The following is a 21,663-nucleotide window of genomic DNA, read 5'->3' on the forward strand; positions in this document are numbered from 1 at the left end:
TTCTTTGGAAAGGGCACAATTTCCAAAATGCAGTTCTTAATTTGTCTTGTCTTCATATACACCATAATACAACATAAAAGGTGGTAAGCATAAAATACTTAAGAAAATCTGTGTAAGAAAGCTTTTAAATTAGTATTTTATGAAGTAAAGTTTGCTTCATTTTCTCTTACTCACACTTCAACTTAACCAGTGATGACAGTCTTAATCAACAACTTAATAATTCTTTATGTATCATTTCCTTCCAGCAAAATGAAAAGAGGACATGTTACGTAAAATTAGAATTCTTGTTTGAAAGCACTTAGTGAGGTAATAACATTTTTGTTGGCTTTGGCTTAATAAGAAATAGACGATATTGATATATCCGGTATTTTTTACATATATATGATATACATAGGAATACATTAGAAAAAAATCTAGAAACTAAGTATAAATATATTCTGTAAATTCCATGTAATTATATTAAAAATATCTAGAAATTATGTAAGAAAATAAAACATTTTTATGTGAAGGTTTTATAGAACTAATAAAAATTTGAAATCTAAAAATATCTGTATACATTGCATAAAAAAGAAAGCTTATAGTATTTTCTGTCTTTTAACATATTTATACTCTCATTTTTATATGTTTATGGGAAAGAAAATGAAACATCTAAATAAGAGTTTTTAGTTTTGCTCCTTATTACAAATCAAAATCATGTGGAAAGCTAAACATATTTTTGAAAATTACTTATATTTTCTACAGAATGTGTCTCAGTCATTATTATCGCCTAGAAATATGAAACCAGTATTTTTTTAATGCAAAGAATGTTATAATTTTTCTCTGAAAGCTGTTGCAGGCTGGATTTGACTAGAAAAGCAAAACCACTACAACTATTATGGAAATAAGGAGTTTAGTGTAGAATTAGGCTCTCCACCAGTGTGGACGGAGCTGAAATTCTAAATAACCAGGAAGACTTCAGCCAGAATCAGATGCTGTAACAGCATGCTTAGTCCAATAGCAGGACATCATGCAGTGGAGGAAGGAAATGATACAGCTTGGGGAAGGCTGCAAACCCCATGGCCAGAAGTCCCTGGCAGCATGCCACGTCCCTCTGCCCTGACACTGAACATCCTGGCATCTGTTTCACTTCCATTTGCAAATCTCTCATGGGCTCCTTTTATCAGCAAATTACCATTAGTAGTACAAGGGAGGAATTCTAAGAAAAGCAGTTAGATTTTGAAAAGTCTATCAATGGTGCCAAGTTGACCACAACCAACCAAGTCATTTGACACTATATCAAAGCTTGAAGTGAAAACTTTTGATTTCCAACATTATCTAGTCTTCTCGCAGAACATGAAGGGGTGGACGTTTTGGCCTGCAGGACAGGCAAATATTGGACCTTAATCCTTTCAATTTAAAGTTTTTTATAGCTTTTTATCCCTCCTTCAAAATAACTTCCTGTGATGCATATTCTTGAAATATGAGTTGGCTATAACATATTCAATTAGGAAACTTAGAGGAGGTTTCAATTTAGGAAATGAAAAATGTGAATGGAAGAGCATGGGCCCGTTGAACAAAGAGCAGGCAGGAACTGAGACAGAGATCCTTGAAAACCGATTTCATCTACTTTACAATAATGTTTGAAATGAGTTCCAGGGGTTCTTTCAAATGTTCTTTCAGAAGAATATTTCTATTCTTTTAAAATATAAACTATGTATTTCAAAAATAACCATATAGTGGCATTACTGTTCTGCCTTATCATATGTATATGACATATATCTATATCATACATATGAGGTAGAGATATATTTTAGATATGATATAGATTTATGATATATATCAATATCTAGATGATATAGTTATATATACACAAGTGTATCCTGATTTAAAAAACGATACCTCGGGCAGTGCGCCTGCGCCGCGTCAGCGGGCGGAACGTTGCGGTCTCTCGGCGCCTCTGCGCGCGGGAAGATGGCGGAACAGGCTACCAAATCCGTGCTGTTTGTGTGTCTGGGTAACATTTGTTGATCACCCATTGCAGAAGCAGTTTTCAGGAAACTTGTAACCGATCAAAACATCTCAGAGAATTGGAGGGTAGACAGCGCGGCAACTTCCAGGTATGAGATAGGGAACCCCCCTGACTACCGAGGGCAGAGCTGCATGAAGAGGCACGGCATTCCCATGAGCCACGTTGCCCAGCAGATTACCAAAGAAGATTTTGCCACATTTGATTATATACTATGTATGGATGAAAGCAATCTGAGAGATTTGAATAGAAAAAGTAATCAAGTTAAAACCTGCAAAGCTAAAATTGAACTACTTGGGAGCTATGACCCACAAAAACAACTTATTGTTGAAGATCCCTATTATGGGAATGACTCTGACTTTGAGACGGTGTACCAGCAGTGTGTCAGGTGCTGCAGAGCGTTCTTGGAGAAGGCCCACTGAGGCAGGTTCGTGCCCTGCTGCGACCAGCCTGACTAGACCCCACCCTGAGGTCCTGCATTTCTAAGTCAGTGTGTAATCACGTTCCAGAGCCCAAAGTCCCAGCTCTTTGTTCAGTTGACTTTTACCTTAAAAAGTAATTGTAGATGGAAATCAGTTGTGTTTGGCAGAAGAATCAATAAAAATCTTTGATTCAGACAAAAAAAAAAAAGATACCTCAAACAGTGGTATTAATTTACCAACAGTGCAGCACATTTGGTTTTTTGTTTTTGTTTTGAGACGGAGTTTCACTCTTGTTGCCCAGGCTGGAGTGCAATGGTGCGATCTTGGCTCAATGCAACCTCTGCCTCCCAGGTTCAAGCGATTCTCCCGCCTCAGCCTCCTGAGTATCTGGGATTACAGGTATGCGCCACCATGCCCGGCTAATTTATTTGTAGTAGAGACAGGGTTTCTCCATGTTCGTCAGGCTAATCTCGAACTCCCAACCTCAGGTGATCTACCCGCCTTGGTCTCCGAAAGTGCTGGGATTACAGGCATGAGCCATGGTGCCCAGCCAGCACATTTGGTTTTTAAAGAACAGTAATGGTCATGATCCTGTAGAGGAAGAATATCAGCTTTTAAACTTCCTCTAGCATAAACTTAAACCTAATAATCTACTTACGAGGCTATAATAGTGTAGTGTTTTCAAATTAGGTGGAAGGTCTGTGGAAACTTTCAGTAATGCATCTCACTGATACTAAAATTATATTACCTATTATGAAATAACCATACATAGAAGAGCTATAGAGGACACAGTTAATGGAACTGTATTTCTAAATGTTGCACATATGTAGAACATTCACCCCCTTGGAACCCTGGACAACACATGTATCTAAAAATACTTCTAGTTAGAAGAAGAAAAAAGAAAACATATGAAATAGGATCTGTTCCATATATAATTAGTACATTTACATAATTGAGTCATCCAGTCCCAAAATTTCATTTCTCCTTAAAACTCATTTCCAGAGGGGAAAAAAAAAAAGCCTCAAGGGGAATATATATAAATAGGACTTCTTCCTGGGACTTCTTCCTTTTACTAAAGAGAAGGTATTTGTTTCTGTAATTGCTTTACTAGATCCAGAAAATGTTTCTTGTCTTGGTGAGTAATTTGAGTACAGTTAAAACTTAGAGATATTTAAAAATCCATTAATTAGATCTGGGCTTTTATACTCTTGGTCCTTAGATTAAAAAAAAATCTATCCAGTTCTTATTTTTTTCTTGGGTTGCTCCTTAGTGCTTAACAAGACTTGTGATACAGTTTTCCAAACAGTTCGGGGATAGAAAACAGCATAAGATATAGAACTCTGTGGCTCATTTTCACTGTATGGTGGAAAGCACACAGAACTAAAGTTAAAAAGCAGAAGTTCTCTTATGCTGATTTTGTTCCTTACCAAATGTATGGCTGTGAGCATTTCATTCAACTGCTTTAGGCCTTAGGTTGTTTACTTGTTAATTTATAAGGACAGCCAGTGACCCCTTTTAGTACAAGATTTTATGAGTCTGTTGCTTTGTGTTATTTGCAGAACCAACACTATTTGTGTGAAAAATCGTTTCACGAAGACTATGCTCCTAGGTAGAGAAGAAGGTAAGTCTGATGCAGCCCTATCTGTTAGGATTTTGAGAAATAAAAGAGAAAATCTCCTAGATGTATTTAGGCGACAGATTCCTACTGATTTACAAGGAGGCTTAGAATATCTCCCTTGGTCCAGCCTGGGCGACAGAGCGAGACTCTGTCTCAAAAAAAAAAAAAAAAAAAAAAAAAAAAGAATATCTCCTTTGGGAACCCTTTACTCTAACCCCCTCCCCAGAAAAGCACTTTAGTACCTGACACCTAACAGAAAGTCAAGTTTATGAATCAGTTCGGCCTTCAGTGATGCACCTGCTCACAGTTGGAGAGGTACTACAAAGAAGGAGGAGCAGTGGTTAAGAACATGAGCTCTGGAGCCTGCCTTTCCAGGTTTGTAATCCCAATTCTGCCACTTACTAATGGAGGCGTCGCATCATGGAAAACTTACTGAACTTCTGTTTCCTCATCTGTATGTTAAGGGACAATTCTTCATGGCACCCCCACACATCTAGTGACAGATTTTGTCTTGGCAACTTTTCAAGGATATTTAGAAAGCAAACAGTCTTGCAAAATAGCGACAGGGTCTCCCTGTGGGTCATAAGGCAGATTTGTTTCCTGATTAGAACAATATAGATTAATGACTCCCTCCCTCCCAAACCTTTGGGCAGGTTTGATTGCAGTCACAAAAGTCATTGTGGTTTTTGCCATTACTTTTGATGTCAAAAACTGCAATAACTTTTGCACCAACCTAAAAGACAGCTTTTACTGAGCTTGGTGCTGCTTATTTTTTATCCAAACCCACAGTGTACAGCGTTTGCCTGGCCCCTGCCTAACCATCTCCCTCGTGGGACTTGGGCTGGGGACAGCAAGTGAAACTGAGGTGAACCTGAAGTTCTTGCAGCTGCCACACCGTTAGTAATGAAGTTTTCTGTCTCTGACCCTTCACATTTGTGTTTTCTGTCAGCATCTATGAAACTGGGCAGGCTAACTAGAAAGCAAGGTAAAATCTCCAGTGCTTCATAGTTCCTGACACTGCAAAAGAAAGTAAAACAATAACTATCTCATCAAATTGTTACAAAGATTATATTACTAACATTTCTAAAAAACTCATAAAGGTAGCTTGTATATCATATAAATATTTGCTATATAAAACAAAAAATAAAGGCTATAATTTCATTTCTCAAAATATCTTCTCTCACAAGACTATGAATTCTCACATGTATATATTGTTATATTCAAAAGGACTTCAGGAATACACATAGATGGCAAATGTAGTTGGCACAACATCTATGTTTTCATTATTCCCATATCAAAGACTCTGTGAAACTCAAAGACTTAAATGTGAAACTCGGCTCCACTCTTGACTAGTTTTGTGGATGTTAAGCCTCCATAATGAGTACTTATCTCAGGCTCAAAAGCAAGTATACGTTTATGTTTTTGTAATTAAATTTAATTTCTTTTATGATAAATATTCCACGGGATGTTAAAAACCAAACTCTGTTAATGCAGGGTTTTTTGTTTGTTTTTTTCTTGAGACAGAGTCTTGCTCTGTCACCCACATTGCAGGGTAGTGGTCTGATCATAGCTCACTGTAGTCTGGAACTCCTGGGTTCAAAGGATCCTCCCATCTCTGCCTCCCTAGCAGCTGGGACTATAGACACATGCAACTATGCCCAGCTAATTTTTTTTTTCTTTTGTAGAGATGGGTTGCTGTATGTTGTCCAAGCTGGTCTCGTACTCCTGGCCTCAAGCAATCAGTTCTCCTGCCTTTGCCTCCCAATGTGCTGGGATTACAGGTATGAGTCACTGTGCCTGGCAATGCAGGTTTTTTATGGTTATTTCTGAGGACTGAAGATCTGTGTGGGTATCAAGGTAAGAGGCTTGGGGGAAAGAGGATCTCCAGCTGTCATATCAACTGCATATGCAGACAAACTGAAATATATGTCATCCAGGAGTGAATCCAGGTTTTGTAACTACTGATTATTGTACATTCAGTGGAGGGTTTAATTAAAGTAAGACAGAATTATGAACATAGATATAGAGGAAAATATATATTTAGAATGCAGAAATATATCATTACATTTTATAACTGTCAAAAAGCTGATCAACATCAGCTTGAATACCATAAATTCCAGAGAAATAACAACTCACCTGTTAAACTTCTTGTTGTTTACAATTTTGACTCAGTTTTAATGGAACCCATTATCTTTTTAAAACAAGTATTTTAAAAATATAATTACTGCAGAAGAAATAGGTAACTTGTGTTTCCTTCTTGAATTTTGATATTTTTTATTGATAGTTGTGATCCCAAAATATGATTTCACATGGAGAAAAATTCACCGTTCATTAGAGTTCTAAAGGTTTGTCAACTACAAATAACGGGGTTCTGGTAAATTCTGTATGTATGATTCTTATAGATCTATCTTTATGTATGACATCAATAAGTATATATACTCCACCGTCAAGTACAACTGGAAGAGAAAATCTTCTGACAAAGATGATATCTCATGGAATATCTGATGATTCTGCACATTTCAAATCTTATTTCCACTACCCATATACTTCCATAGCTAGGTAATCTCTGGCACTATACACTCAGGTTATTATACCAGCTAAGAAAGTGAAGTGGGTAGTAAAATTATTCCTGAAAGTTCTTCACTCACAGGCTAGCAAGAATATAGTATACTTAAGAACCACCTAAATATATGCCAGTGAATTCAAACTATATATATTGCCAATTTCACTCTCTTTGCCAGGCCCCTAAAATGCCTGCAACCATTCTAATACCACCCTGCTCAAGTAGAGGTGTGATAGAATGGAAGTCAGTGTGGAAAAAGACAGTGTTCTTAACAGATTGCAGCTAAAATATTTCTGTGAATTTGTAAAAAGTAGATGACAGGTCTAGCTTCTGGAAATGTTAGGATATCATATAGAAAATTAAAGCTTCTTCCATAGACAATTATGCTTTCCAGACAAATTATTTTTTTTTAAGAAAGTAACTGGTTGAAGACACAGGAGCGTGACCCAAACCAGGCAGAAACCAAAGGGTATGTGATGCTTGAAAGAAGAAAAAGACTGAGTGCAGTGGGGGACCAGTCCCTCAGGAGGCTGAGGTGGGAAGATGTCTTGAGGCCAGAAGTTTGAGGCCAGCCTGGGCAACAGAGTGAGACCCTTTTTCTCTCCAAGAAAAAAAAAAGAATGAAACAAGAAAGAAAGCAAGAAAGAAAGCAAGAAAGAGAGAGAGAAAGAAAGAAAGAAAAAAGAAAGAAAGAAAGAAAAGAAAAGAAAAGAAAGAGAGATTGTATGAAACCTAGATCTACCCAGCTTTTTTCCTTCTAGACAGTGCCCATAAAATAGAGCTCAAGCAAATCGTGGAGTCATAATGGAATAAGAAGCCAGAGGCCAGAGTTCAAGGTCAACAGCAACTAGAAATTGAGAAAAAAAAAATAGGGAAGAGGGAGTTACAAATGAGGGAGTCAAAAATCGGCACACAAACTCTTCTCGGACTCTTGGCTGTTTTTTGAACTGTCCATACATGGAGCAAGGCTTTCAAGTTTCTCAGAAAAAGCAAGAGCTTGAAGGCTGACAGAGCCGAGTAAAAATATCGGCAGGCACTGACTACTAAGAAGACAAAATGTAGAGTTTCATTCCTGCCAGGCAAAAGTTTTTTGAAGAAATTATCAAGGTGATACTAAAATTTATATGGAAATGTATACATGTAGGATAGTCAAAACAATCTAGAAAAAAACAAGAACCAGTAGGAAAGGTATCTCCCTCTGAGTGTAGGATGTACTAGAAGAGGTCACCATGGAACTACCTGGGGTGATAGGCATGATCTATAGCTTCACAGGATTGGATTGGTGATTATAGGAGGATACACATTTGCCAAGATTCACTCAACTTGATGTGCACTTTAAACACGTGCATTAGGCCGGGCGCGGTGGCTCACGCTTGTAATCCCAGCACTTTGGGAGGCCGAGGCGGGCGGATCATGAGGTCAGGAGATCGAGACCATGGTGAAACCCCGTCTCTACTAAAAAATAGAAAAAATTAGCCGGGCGTGGTGGCGGGCGCCTGTAGTCCCAGCTACTCGGAGAGGCTGAGGCAGGAGAATGGCGTGAACCCGGGAGGGGGAGCTTGCAGTGAGCCGAGATTGCGCCACTGCACTCCAGCCTGGGCGACAGAGCGAGACTCCGTCTCAAAAAAAAAAACAAAAAAAAAAACGTGCATTATATTTTTACCACATATTCTTCAGTTATAGGATATTGGAAAATAATGGGCTAATTTCAATACATCTCATGTCCTTGGAGGAATTTAGACAAGTTAGGAGCCCTGAAACTAAGCCTCAGTAGCGTCATGAAAACCCTGTCTGGCCGGGCATGGTGGCTTGTGCCTATAATCTCAGCACTTTGGGTGGCTGATGTGGGTGAATCATTTGAGGTCAGGAGTTCAAGATCAACCTGGCCAACGTGGTGAAACCGCATTTCTACTAAAAATACAAAAATTAGCTGGGTGTGGTGGCTTGTGCTTGTAACCCCAGCTACTAGGGAGGCTGAGGCAGGAGAATCACTTGAGCCTGGGAGGCAGAGGTTGTGGTGAGCTGAGATCACGCCCCTACACTCCAGTAGGGGCTACAGAGTGAGTCCCTGTCTCAAAACAAACAAACAAAACAAAACAACAAAAAGAAACTCTGTCTTTGGAGTTGTTCTGTTTTGTCTTCTGATTCCTGTACATTCCGGTCACTGCTGCGGGAATCTCAGATTGGTTCTGCCCCTCCCACACCTCTTATTTGTTCTACCATTCCCACCTTTGCCTCTCCCCACCTTAGAGGTACTATGAAGTTTTGGCAGATCCTGTTCTCTCCCGGAGCTCAGAAACTTAGCAGAATTGTAGCATGTTATACCAGCTCTACATTTTCCTTTGGATCAGCAAAAATCATACTATTTTTTACTTGAAATGCTGGAGCAAATGGATGATATCAACAAGTTAAATTTTGGCCATCTGCCTAGAAGTACCAAATTAACATTTTTTCTACTCCTCTTGATAGCACGCTTAGGGAACTCTGGGCTCTTGCAATTTCTCCAGGGCCTAACCACATTACAAGTGCACAAGTTTACCACTGGATCTCCAAGTATGCAGAGTTTTTTCATCTTTAACCCTTAGCTGAGTTCATTTAAAAGGCTTGATTATAGAGGAGAAGACTCCCTCTAGTCTCCAATGTCATTTGTTGTGAGGCTGGTTAGAAAGGTTTAAAACCTTACTCTATTTCTTAATAGCCAAGTGACCTGAGCGAGATATTGATTTCATGTCTTTGTAAGATTTTTATAAAATGTCACGAGGAAGGTATCTATAGAATATGTATAATTACAGCATATAGCTTCCAGCGTTTTTCAGAGGATTAAAATAATGTAAGATATTTGTAAAACTTTATGTTCTAAGAGTTCAACATAATATTTAGTACAGTTTATAGTTAGACTACAGTTTGAGAAGTAAATAGAATTTTTTTTTATCAGAAATTACAAAATTCTGTGGTGTCTTAAATCCCTGAGGCATTGGGCATAAAATATACTAACTGTGGATGAATAGGGAAAAAGAGTTACTGAGCAACAGGAAATATATGAGGGGAAAACACGCCACTTTAATATATAAAAATAGTACACTGAGATTCACTCCTCCAAGCCACAGTTTCCTATGTATAAAATAGAGAAAAAAATTAGAGTTATTGCATTACATAGAAAAATTATTTATTCTTTTTTTTTTTAGCAAAATGCCTGACATACAGTAAGCAGTCAACAATGTTAAGTGAACTGACTTGTACAATCAATCATTTCCTATGAACTCAGAGGAGAGGAACACATACAGGAATATATTTATCAAAAATAAAATGTAATAATAGGCAATTTCAAGTTATCTCCAAAGTATTACCTAAGCAAATAAGCCATCTACTATGAATATTGAGCCATAACTTTTCTAACTTAATGATGACTCACACTAATGTACTACATCCTATTTCATAAAATCCTATTAAGCTAATCATCTGAGGGAATCCTGAAAACTTGTGAGTCAGATGTCTCTATTAATGAGAGGTTACAAGTCATGCCAGAGATGACACACCTCTCAGTGTCAGCACTGGAATAAAACCCAGTGTATTCTGATTCAAAGTCACTAGGCTCTTCCTAATCCAGAACTTTTTCATATGTAAAAACAGAGCAAGCTCTTTCTTACCCATCCCAACTTTCTTAATTAGGACCCCCTGAGACTGCTCTCTTATCCAAGTTCTTTCTGGCTTATTCTTCAATGAAAGTTTTTGAGTCTCATCTTTTCTAATTAATTTTGAAACGAACAATCTCGTGCATTCTTTATATGGGGTCTGAGCTACTGCACAGACTGAAAGAAAGATGGCAATACGTTGCGGGCATGATAGGTCTGAGAACTTACATAAGAGAAATAAATGGAATTTAGATGTGTGTCTGTTTAGAAATGGACAGGAAAGAAAAAAGAACATAGTTTTCATTTATCTTCCTTTTAATCAAGGCGTGAATTTGAGGAGATGAGGTCCATCCCTCAAGGCAGAAGGCTAAGGGCTCTGTAATCATCAGATATTAATCTATGCTAGGACAGACTGCTGTCTATCTCTTTCCTGAAATGGGGCAAATTTGTCATTTAAAGACACATCTTTGGTTTACCTTATGAATAGATGAAAACTTACATCTAGTAACCCTAATAATAATTAGTAGTATCAAATTTTATATTTTGCCAGTGTTTGTTTCTTATATATAAATATTATCAAATAACCAAGACATTAACAGATACAAAGATTTTTACAAAAATAGAGAGCCTGTGCACCATGATGATAAGTATAGTACTTACTAGCATAAGAAATACTCTTTAAAGTAGTGTTGGCATATCAGAAGTTAAAATAGACTTTTCCATCATTATTCCTTTATGAAATTTTAACATTTTGGTCAACTTATTATGATACTGCAATTTTGGGTGAACTTGAATGAGTTCATGTGTTTTTAGGATACAATATACTTAGGTGAAAGCATATGTTTTGCTTGAGTAATATAATTGTGAAATCAAATGCAGATTTGAACATTATTATCTAACAGCAATATACACATTCATGATTGAAGAGTCTTCTAGCATCATACACTAAAATCCTGGTATTTAAATTCCAAATTAAATATTACTAACATCTTGGTTGGAGAGGACAATGTAAAGTGTCTGAATCATGTCTTGCTGTTATAGGGAAAAAATGCATCCAAAATAAGTATTCAAGTATCTCATACTTGAATGTTAACAATGACATAAAATAAAGATCATGGTGAGGTTGCCTGTGTTTTACTGTAAAACAAAATATTGGTTGGTACAGCTTACAAAAGGCAAAAAAGGTAAAAAGGAAACCTGCACAATATTGCCTTAAATAAAAAGATAATTCTCTAGATGAAGATCTAATCCCTAAAAGGTCTAAGTACAATCAAGAATTATCCCCAAACCAATAATAGGAGTGGCCTAAAATAGTGATAGAAAATATTGTTGAATGTGGTATCACTCCCTGGAAACAAATATAAATGTTACTGATCAGTGTCAATTTCAAGGCCTTCCAATGGCCTAAGAATTTGTAATCAGGGCTTACTGTTTTTCACTGAATTGGGAAATAATTCTTCGAATCTGCATGGTCTCTTTTGGGTCCTCCCTAGTTTCTTTATTTAGTGAAATAACAGAATTGGTCTAGGATGTGATTCATGATTACTAAAGAATGACAAGGTCTCTTGGCAGTTTGGGGTAAAGCTCTGGTACATGTCGTTGGAAACCACATACCAGACATTTGTGTCTTCTTCCTCCTTCTAGACTTCAGCTGCTGGCAATTCTGTGTGACCTCACAGGGCACAGGGGAGATTCTGGGTTCCTTGAGGTCTGTATGGGGCCACAAGGTGTGACCAGCATCACTTCTGGACCCTGTAATTTGTCTCCTGTTGCCTCATGGCTAAGTCATGAGCAGAAGAGAGCTCTTCTCTGGTCTGTGGCAAAATGTCCCTTTGTTCCCATGAGGTTTGACTTTTGATATGTCCTAAGGAATTTAGAAAACTATATTTTCCTTCACAAAGCCTGGCATGCAAAGATTTTTCTGCTGCACCTTCAAAAATTCTGTTTTGGATACCAGAAGTTAAATAATAAACTCTGTTCTAACAATCCTTATGCCCTGTCCTTTAAAGCCTCCTCCCCTGTACCCTCCTCATCCCTACAGATAAATGCCTCAGGAAAACGTGGAGAAGATTAGTATATGAAACTGTATAGGAAAAGAGTATACTAATTTTAAAAATAATATTACCTGTGTTATATATGTGTAAATAATTATTAATGTCTTGACTTGAATATATTGGTTTGAATTTCTGACTAATTTTACTTGGCCATTAGAAAAATTATTTTCTTATATTATAGTGAACATTTTAATATACTTTAAAAATTAGAAAATTGCATTCTGGAAAGCTTGTGTGAGGGAACCAGCACAGCCTTGTCAACCTTATCTTGACCAATGAGAGAAAAAGAGGCCAAGAAAAAGACAGAGAGAGAAAGAAGATGAGAAAGACACACACAGAGAAAGATTTGTGCTTCATTGTAGTCACATAAAGTTAAATATCGGCGTATTTTTTCACATTCATTACTTACATTTTTGTCTATTCCTGAATCTGGCCATTTTTGAGACTGAAATTTCTGTGATTTTGTTATCAACGTTTATTAACTCTTTATACATGGGGAGTATCAAGTATCTGTCATATTTATTTATTTATTTATTTTTTTAAGACGGAGTCTTGCTCTGTCACCCAGGCTGGAGTGCAGTGGCGCAATCTCGGCTCACTGCAAGCTCTGCCTCCCGGGTTCACGCCATTCTCCTGCCTCAGCCTCTCCGAGTAGCTGGGACTACAGGCGCCCGCCACCACGCCTGGCTAATTTTTTTTTTGTATTTTTAGTAGAGACAGGGTTTCACCGTGGTCTCGATCTCCTGACCTCGTGATCAGCCTGCCTCGGCCTCCCAAAGTGCTGGGATTACAAGCGTGAGCCACCGCGCCCAACCCTGTCATATTTATTATAGCTCATTATTTTCCTTTAGTTTTAGATTTTATCTTTCTGATTGTATTGTTTGTTGTGATTGTAATTTCCATAATCCTTTTAGGCTTTAAATTCTGCAAGTAAATGAACCACAATTATTGCATTCTTGAATTAATCCCAAATACTCCAGAAAAATAGCTTCAGATATTTGTTTCTCAATAAATACTCTTCAATAAATAAATATTTGAATATTTTCTAGTCTTAGCTTGGATCGTATTAGTATAAGAAGTCCTTATAGCTATCTAAAGAAAGATAAAATAATGAAAATGGGGAAAACAAAGATTCAGCTTTTGCTGTGTAGAGTGCTTTGGCTTACTTAAAATTTTTCTTTTTAGTTATAAGAGCAACTATTTTTAATATAAATCATTGGAAACTCTAAAAGGAAACTCGAAAAGAACACAGTTTTCCATCCAAAACATTATTGATATTGGTATTTTAAATATTTTAAAATATTTTCCCATTTGTGTATAGATGTATTTACATTTAGTTTACATTTTTTATGTATCTGTGAACATAGTGAATATGTAAATGATTATTCTTTTTAAAACTAAATATATAAAACACTGATTTGGAGACTGAAGGGAATAATCTTCCTAATGATGTGTTTCAAGAATGATAATTTCATCTTTGTTTACAAAACTGATATTGACAACTCCTTTCTCAAGTATTGTATCCTCTTAGTTGTTAAGATCAGCATTAGTTTTTGACAGTCATTAAACTTAAAAAAAGTAGGCCATCAGCTCCTGTTAGTGATTTTAGTAGCCACAGATTAAGAAAACTGATAATGACAAATACCAAATGAATTTATATTTCATATATATTTTATAGATACAAATTCATATATATTTACAGTGACATATATACATACATATCAGCACAAACTTGAAAAATGAACTCTTCAGTACATAGTCATGCATATGGATTTTCAGACCGTTTCTGATACCTGCCTTCATTGCAATATCTACCTCCCATTGAACTCCTCTATGGCTCACACCGTAGGAACCACTGTGTGAGGATGATAAATATATCTGTCAGTCACCCCCAAAATTTATAATCCCATTAAAGTAAATTAACTGCACTTTAAAAAGGTTGATTCATTTATATTTTTCCTTAAAGCAGCTTAATTTCCTCATTCTCAAAGCAGACCATTTTGAAAATTACTTCCTACTTGTCTATCTCTCAAGATAAATAACGGCTTGAGTTCACAGCAAAATCCAATGATAATCTGCAGAATTATGGGCTACTTTAACCCAATTTGTGTAGGATATGTTGACATATGTCTCTATGGAGAGGTATGTGGGCATTTTCAAAAGACAAAAGAAGAACATTTTGTTTTTTATCAAGGAGACATTTCAATATTTTAAGTGCTCCTCTGAAATCCCATAAAATTGTTTCTTTCTCTTTAAATATCAAGGTAATGTTCTTATGATTAATGTAAAATCAAACTCACAGCTCATTCTTTGTACCTTAAATGACATTAGCAGGTCAAGACAAACAATTATAAATAGGTTTTCCTGAGGCTAAAGTTAAAACATTACCTTCAGAACTTAAATTCTTAAATAATGAATAATAATTTTTAAAATAGTTTCTGCTCTAAATATTTTTAAGATATGAAATAAATTTCAAAGTACCAAAAGGGCAAAAACACTCTCAGATGCTCGCAACAGATAATTGCGTATCCAGCAGAGAAGCAGCTGTATTTAAGTTTGTCTATTATTATTCAAATAATCAAATTTATTTAACTATTAAAATTACACCAGCAATAATGTATGCTATATTTTATTATTTGCCACATTTCCAAATTACGTTACCAGGGTTATTTTGTTCACAACACTCCTAGGAAGCATATAGATTAAGTATTATTATCCTCACGAAAAACCTAAGGCAGAGATCACAGAGCCCAACCGAAGATCACATAGATAATTAATGCTAAGGATAGGACTAAAAAGAAGATGGTCTCATTGTGCCAAATTTTTGTTCAACTAGATTGCCTGTCTCTACTGATAATAATATAAAGTGCTTTATAATAGTTAATATTTATAAGGTAAGTGGGCTTGATTATTAATTCTGTAGTCAATGGTTGGTATGGTTTGACTGTGTCCCCACCCAAATCTGACCTTGAATTGTAATAATCCCCACATGTCAAGGGTGAGGTCAGGTGGAGATAATTGAATCATGGGGGCTGTTTCCCCCATACTGGTCTGGTGGTAATGTATAAGTCTCATGAGATGTGACGGTTTTATAAATGGGAGTTCCCTGCACATGCTCTCTTGTCTGCTGCCATGTAAGATGTGCCTTTGCTTCTCCTTTGCCTACCACCATGATTGTGAGGCCTCCCTAGCCATGTGGAGCTGTGCATCTGTTAAACCTCTTTTCTTTATAAATTACCCTGTGCTGAATACATCTTTATTAGCAGTGTGAGAACAGACTAATACAATCGTCTATATAAAAATGTGAAGAAAACAGATTGTGAACACTGTAGCCAGGAAAATATAATATTGGTATAGCATACCAACATTAATATAAATAATAATTATATGCCAGGCAGGAGACATATCCAATCAACTCCACATGGCCCCATTCCTATGGTTCTGATTGGAGGCTGTCCAGCACATTGCAACTGAGATGGTGGCCTTGATAATTCATGAATCATCATGAGGGCCATTCTTCCCTGAAGAATATCACAAGTTTACAGATAAATAGCTTTATAGCCCTGTCCTGTAGGATCTAAGTAGTTTGACAGCCTTCCTTTATTTATAATAAAAATTGCCTTTTCTCTATTGTCTGGTAAAATGTTTCCCATTTCTACATGAGGCTTCATCAGAATACCCTTTAGTGCCCACATTTCTTCCAACAGACTATACATAACTATTTATGTATTATTTAAGAAGATGGAATCATTCTCTATAGCCCTGCTTTTTTTCTTTGTGAGTCCTGACCAGAATCACCTTTAAAGCTGCTTCCACATTTTTTTGTATTGGTTATAGCAGCAACCTATTTGTCAGTATCAAAAACTTTCTTCATCAATTCTGGCTGCCATAACAAAATTCTGTAGATTGGATGGCTTAAACAACAAATATTTCTCATGTAAATATCAATATAAATAATTATCATGTCAATATGTATATAAATGATAGTGTTATTGTCTATGAAACTATATATATATCTCATTATAAAATTGTCTAATAAAAAGATGTAATAAATGAACAACAAGATTCAGCTATATGCTGACTACAAGAGACTCATCTCACTTTTAAGGACACACAGAGACTGAAAGCAAAGGGATGGAAAAGATACTCCATGCAAATGTAAACCAAAAGAGGGCAGAAGTAGCTATACTTATATCGGACAAAATAGACATTAAGTCAAAAATTGTAAAAAGAGACAAGAACACTATAGGCCAGGCATGGTGGCTCACGCCTGTAATCCCAGCACTTTGGGAGGCCAAGGTGGGTGGATCCTGAGGTCAGGAGATCAAGACTATCCTGGCTAACACGGTGAAACCCCTTCTCTACTAAAAATACAAAAAAATTAGCCGGGCATGGTGGCAGGTGCCTGTAGTCCCAGCTACTTAGGAGGCTGAGGCAGGAGAATGGTGTGAACCCAGGAGGCGGAGCTTGCAGTGAGCTGAGATCGCGCCACTGCGCTCCAGCCTGGGCAACAGAATGAGATTCGGTCTCAAAAAAAAAAAAAGAGAGAGAGAGAAAGAACACTATATAATGATAAAGCAGTAAATATATATGCACTCAACATTGGGGAAGCTAAATATATGAAATAAATTTTAAAGGATCTGAAGGGAGAAATAGATTTCAATATAATCACAGTAGGGAACTTCAACACTCCACTTTTAATAATGGATAGATCATCAAGACAGAAAACTAATAAGAAAACATTGGACTTGAACACTTTTCATCAAGTGATAATGGACATATACAGAACATTTCATTCAATAGCAACAGAATACACAGTCTTCTCCAACATACACGAAACATTCTCCAGGACAGATTATATGTTAGAGCACAAAACAACTATTAGCAAATTTTAAAAGCCTGAAATTGTATCAAGTATTTTTTCTGACCACAACAGTAGAAAACTGGAAATCAATAACAGAAGGAATTTTCAAAACATCACAAATACATGGAAATTAGACAAAATACTCTCGAACAATAAATGGGTCAATGAAGAAATTAAAAGGGAATTTACATATGTTTTAAGACAAATGAAAATAAAAACACATTATACCCAAACTTATGGGACACCGCAAAAGTGGGTCTGAGAGGGAAGTTTTTAGCAGTAAATAACCTACATCAAAAGGGAATAAAAATCTCAAGCAACTTACAGTTACCCCTTGAGGAACTAGAAAAAGAACAAACTAAGCCCAAAGTTAGCAGAAGGAAGTTACAAAGATCAGATCATAAATAAGTAAAATAAAGACAAGAAAAAAAGTGAAAAGATCAATGAAACTGAAATGAATTTTTCAAAAGATGAAGTTGACAAACCATTGGCTAGATTAGGGAAAAAAGAGAGAAGAAAAGAAAATTAGAAATGAAAGAGTAGACATTACAATTTATACCATAGGAATACAAAGGATAATAAAACATTACTATGAATAATTACATGTCACTAAATTAGATAACCTAGAAGAAATGGGTGAATTCCTAAACAGGGACAACCTACCAAGACTGAATCATGAAGAATGAGAACATTTGAACAGACCAATAATGAATGGGGAAATTGAATAAACAGTTTCCAATTAAAGAAAAGCCCAGGACCTTATGGTTTCACTGCTGAATTCTACCAAACATTTAAGGAAACATTAATACCAATTCTCCTCAAACTATTCCAAAAAATAGAAGAGGAGGGAATAATTCTACACAATTTTTAGGAAGCCAACATCACTTGGATATCAAAGCCAGAAAAGGATACTACAAGAAAAGAAAATTACAGGCCAACAGCCTTGATGAACCTCAACAAAGTACTAACAAAGCAAATCCAACAACATTTTAAAAGGATTTATGCACCATAATCAAGTTTGATTTATCCCTGGGATGCAAAAATCATTCAACCTACAAAAATCAATAAATATGATACATCATATTAACGGAATGAAGAACAAAAGCCATATGATAGTTTCATTAGATACAGAAAAAGCATTTGACAAAATTCAGCATCCTTTTATAATAAAAACTCTCATCAAATTAGCTAGAAAAGGAATATACTTCAACACAATAAATACCATATATGAAAAGCCCATAGCTAATATTATACTGAATGGTGAAAAATTAAAAGCCTTTTCTCTAAGTTCTGAATTAAGAAACAGGTACTTATTTTCCTTTTCTTAATTCAAAAAGGATACTTATTGCTTCTCTTCAATGTAGTAGTGAAAGTTCTTGCCAGAGTCATTAGCAAAAGAAATAAATAAAAAGCATTCAACTAGGAAAAAGAAAGAAGTGACATTGTTGCTGTTTACTGTCAACATTGTCATGTATATAGAAAATCCTAGACTTCACAAAAAAACCCTGTTAGAACTAATAAATGAAAGCAATGCAGTTACAAGATGCAAATTAACACTCCGTAATCAGTCGTGTTTCTATACTCTAATAATGAACAATTCAAAAAATTCCACATGCAATAATTACAAAAAATTAAATATTTAGGAATCAATTTAACCAAGGAGATAAAAAACAAGTAAATTTAAACCTATAAAAATTAATAGAATAAATTGAAAAGAGCATAAATAAAAGAAAAAATAACCTGTGTTCATGTACCAGTAGAATTAATATTGTGAAAATGTCCATACTACTCAAAGCAGTCCATAGAGCATAATGTCAATGCAATCCCTAAATTTCATTTTTCTTCATAGAAATGGAAAAAGGAATCCTAAAATATGTATAGAACCACAAAATCCATGAATAGCCAAGGTAGTCATGAACAAAAAGAACAAAGCTAAAGGTGTCACACTATCTGATTTTGAACTACAGACATAACTTGTTTTTTTTTTTATACTTCACTTTATTGCACTTTGCGGATATTGCATTTTTTACAAATTGAAGGTTTGTGGCAACATTGCATTGATCAAGTCTATCAACACCATTTTTCCAACAACGTGCTCACTTCAAGTCTGTGTCTGCATTTTTTAGCAATGAAGTATTTTTTATATTGTACTTTTTTAAAGACATAATGCTGTTGCAAGCTTAAGAGATTATAGTTTAAATATAACTTTTATAGGCACTCAGAAACCAAGAAATTCATTTGGATTTCCTATTGTGATATTTGCTTTACTGCCGTGATCTGGATCCAAACCTGCAATATCTCCAAGGTATGTCTGTGTACTACAAAACTAATGTAATTAAAACTGCATGGTACTTTAATAAAAATAGACACATAAACCAACAGAATAGAGAGCCCAGAAATGATTTTTGACAAAGGAGCCAACAACATATAATAAGAACAGGACAGTCTTTTCAAAAAGTGTTGCTGGAATAATTGGATATCTACATTTAGAAGAATGAAATTGGACCCTTATCTCACACTATACACAAAAATCTGCTCAAAATTTAATAAAGACTTACATGTAAGAGCAGAAACTGTAAAACTGCTAGAAGAAAACACACATGACATTTTAGCAAAACTATATGACATTGGCCTGAGCAATGATTTTTTTGGATTTGACCCCAAAAGCACAGGCAACAAAACAAAAAGACAAATGGGATTACATCAAACTAAAAACTTCCGCACAGCAAAGGAATGAAATGAACAGTGTGCAGAGACAACCTGTGGATTGAGAGAAAATATTTATAAGCCCCACATCGGATAAAGGGTCTGTATCCAAAATATATAAGGCACTCAAGCAACTCAATAGCAAGAAAACAAATAACTTGATTTAAAAAATGGGCAACGGACCAGAATAGACTTTTTTTAAAAAGACGTACAAATGGCCAACAGATGTATGAAAAATGCTCAACATTACTAATCATTACAGATAATCATTAGGAAAATCCAAGTTAAAACCATAATATCACCTCACACCTGTCAGAATGGTTCTTATCAAAAAGAGGAAACTTAACTAGTGTTGGAAGACGTGGAGAACAAGGTACACTTGTATATTGTTGATGAGAATATTAATTAGTACAGCCATATGGAAAACTATACAGAGGTTCCTCAAAAAACTTAAAATAGAACTACCATGTGACTTAGCAATCCCACTTCTGGATATTTACATAAGAGATTTGAAATTAGTTTGTTGAAGAGATGTCTGCACTCCCATGTTCTTTGCAGCAATATTCACAATAGCCAAACTCAGCATCCATTAACAGATAAGTAGGTAAAGAAAATGTGGTATATACACATAATAGAATACTCTTCAGCCTTAAAAAAAGAAGGAAATGTTATCATTTGCAACATAGATGGAATTGGAGAACATTATGCTAAGTGAAATAATCCAGGTACAGAAAAATAAATACGACATGTTCTCACTTATATGTGGAATCTAAAACAATTGAACTTGTAAAAGCAGAGAGTAAAGTATAAATTACAGAAGCTAGAGGTGGAGAAATAAGGAGATGATGGTCAAAGGGTACAAAAGCTTAGAAAGGAAGAATGAGGGTTTTTTTCTTCAGATCAATTTCATAGCATGGTGAATATAGTTAATTACAGTGTATTGTCCAATTAAAAATAGCTAAAATAATAAATTTCAAATGTTCTCAACACAAAAATAGTCAGCATTTGACATTATGGGTATGCTAATTAGTTTGATTTAATTATTTCACATATTTATAGAGCATAGCATCACATTATACCCCGTAAGTATATATACTTATACATTATCAATTTATAAGAAAATTTTTAAATATTTAAAAATTTGGCTAATGATCATTGAGACTAATAAGACCAAAAAAAAAATATATCTTAAAATCATGTTTGCTTTGGTGGCACATAACGCTAAAATTGGAATGACTCAGAGAAGATTATCAGGGTCCTTGCAAAGGATGACATACAACTTCAGGAAGCACTCTGTATGCATTTTTTGAAACATGCTCTTGGAAATAATTGCTGAATTATAAATTTGAAAGGGATTCTGCAAGACTTTCAATGGTGGATAACAACCTTTGCTGGAAGTAGGTTAGCAATTTTGAAAGTTAGAATTTTCATATATTAAAGTAATTTTTAAATTTCAAATTACAGATCTTATTTGTGAAAGTAGTCTATTTTACTTCCTTAACACTACCCTCTCCAATATTCTACTTTATTCTCATCCAGTGAATTTGGGAATGAATAATAATTATATTTTAAAATGATATCATTAAATGAAATATTGAGATATTATTTACAATCCACCAATTTATTTGTACTTTACTTGAAATATCCAGAGAGAATTAAAAGATAACTTAGAGATAAGAAAAGGCATATTAATATTGCAGAAGTACCATACATTTTTAAATTAAATTATAATAAACTAGTGTAAAATAATTTAAAAGATGTTTTGATAAGAACAATTTACTTTGTTCTTAAATTTTTTT

The 21,663-nt window shown here is 35.3% G+C and overlaps 1 non-coding gene and 1 pseudogene across 1 annotated transcript; both read left to right on the forward strand.

The window, feature by feature from the left end:
* Window positions 1–1,910: 1,910 nt before the first annotated feature.
* LOC129463578 (low molecular weight phosphotyrosine protein phosphatase-like) lies at window positions 1,911–2,613 on the forward strand (annotated as a pseudogene).
* Window positions 2,614–21,063: 18,450 nt separating this feature from the next.
* Window positions 21,064–21,172, forward strand: LOC129464248 (U6 spliceosomal RNA). Its single transcript, XR_008651488.1, has one exon. It is a non-coding gene; the product is annotated as a U6 spliceosomal RNA (small nuclear RNA).
* The last annotated feature ends 491 nt before the right edge of the window (window positions 21,173–21,663 follow it).

The sequence above is a fragment of the Symphalangus syndactylus genome, chromosome 15 (genome assembly GCF_028878055.3).
Source record: "Symphalangus syndactylus isolate Jambi chromosome 15, NHGRI_mSymSyn1-v2.1_pri, whole genome shotgun sequence".
NCBI lineage: Eukaryota > Metazoa > Chordata > Mammalia > Primates > Hylobatidae > Symphalangus > Symphalangus syndactylus.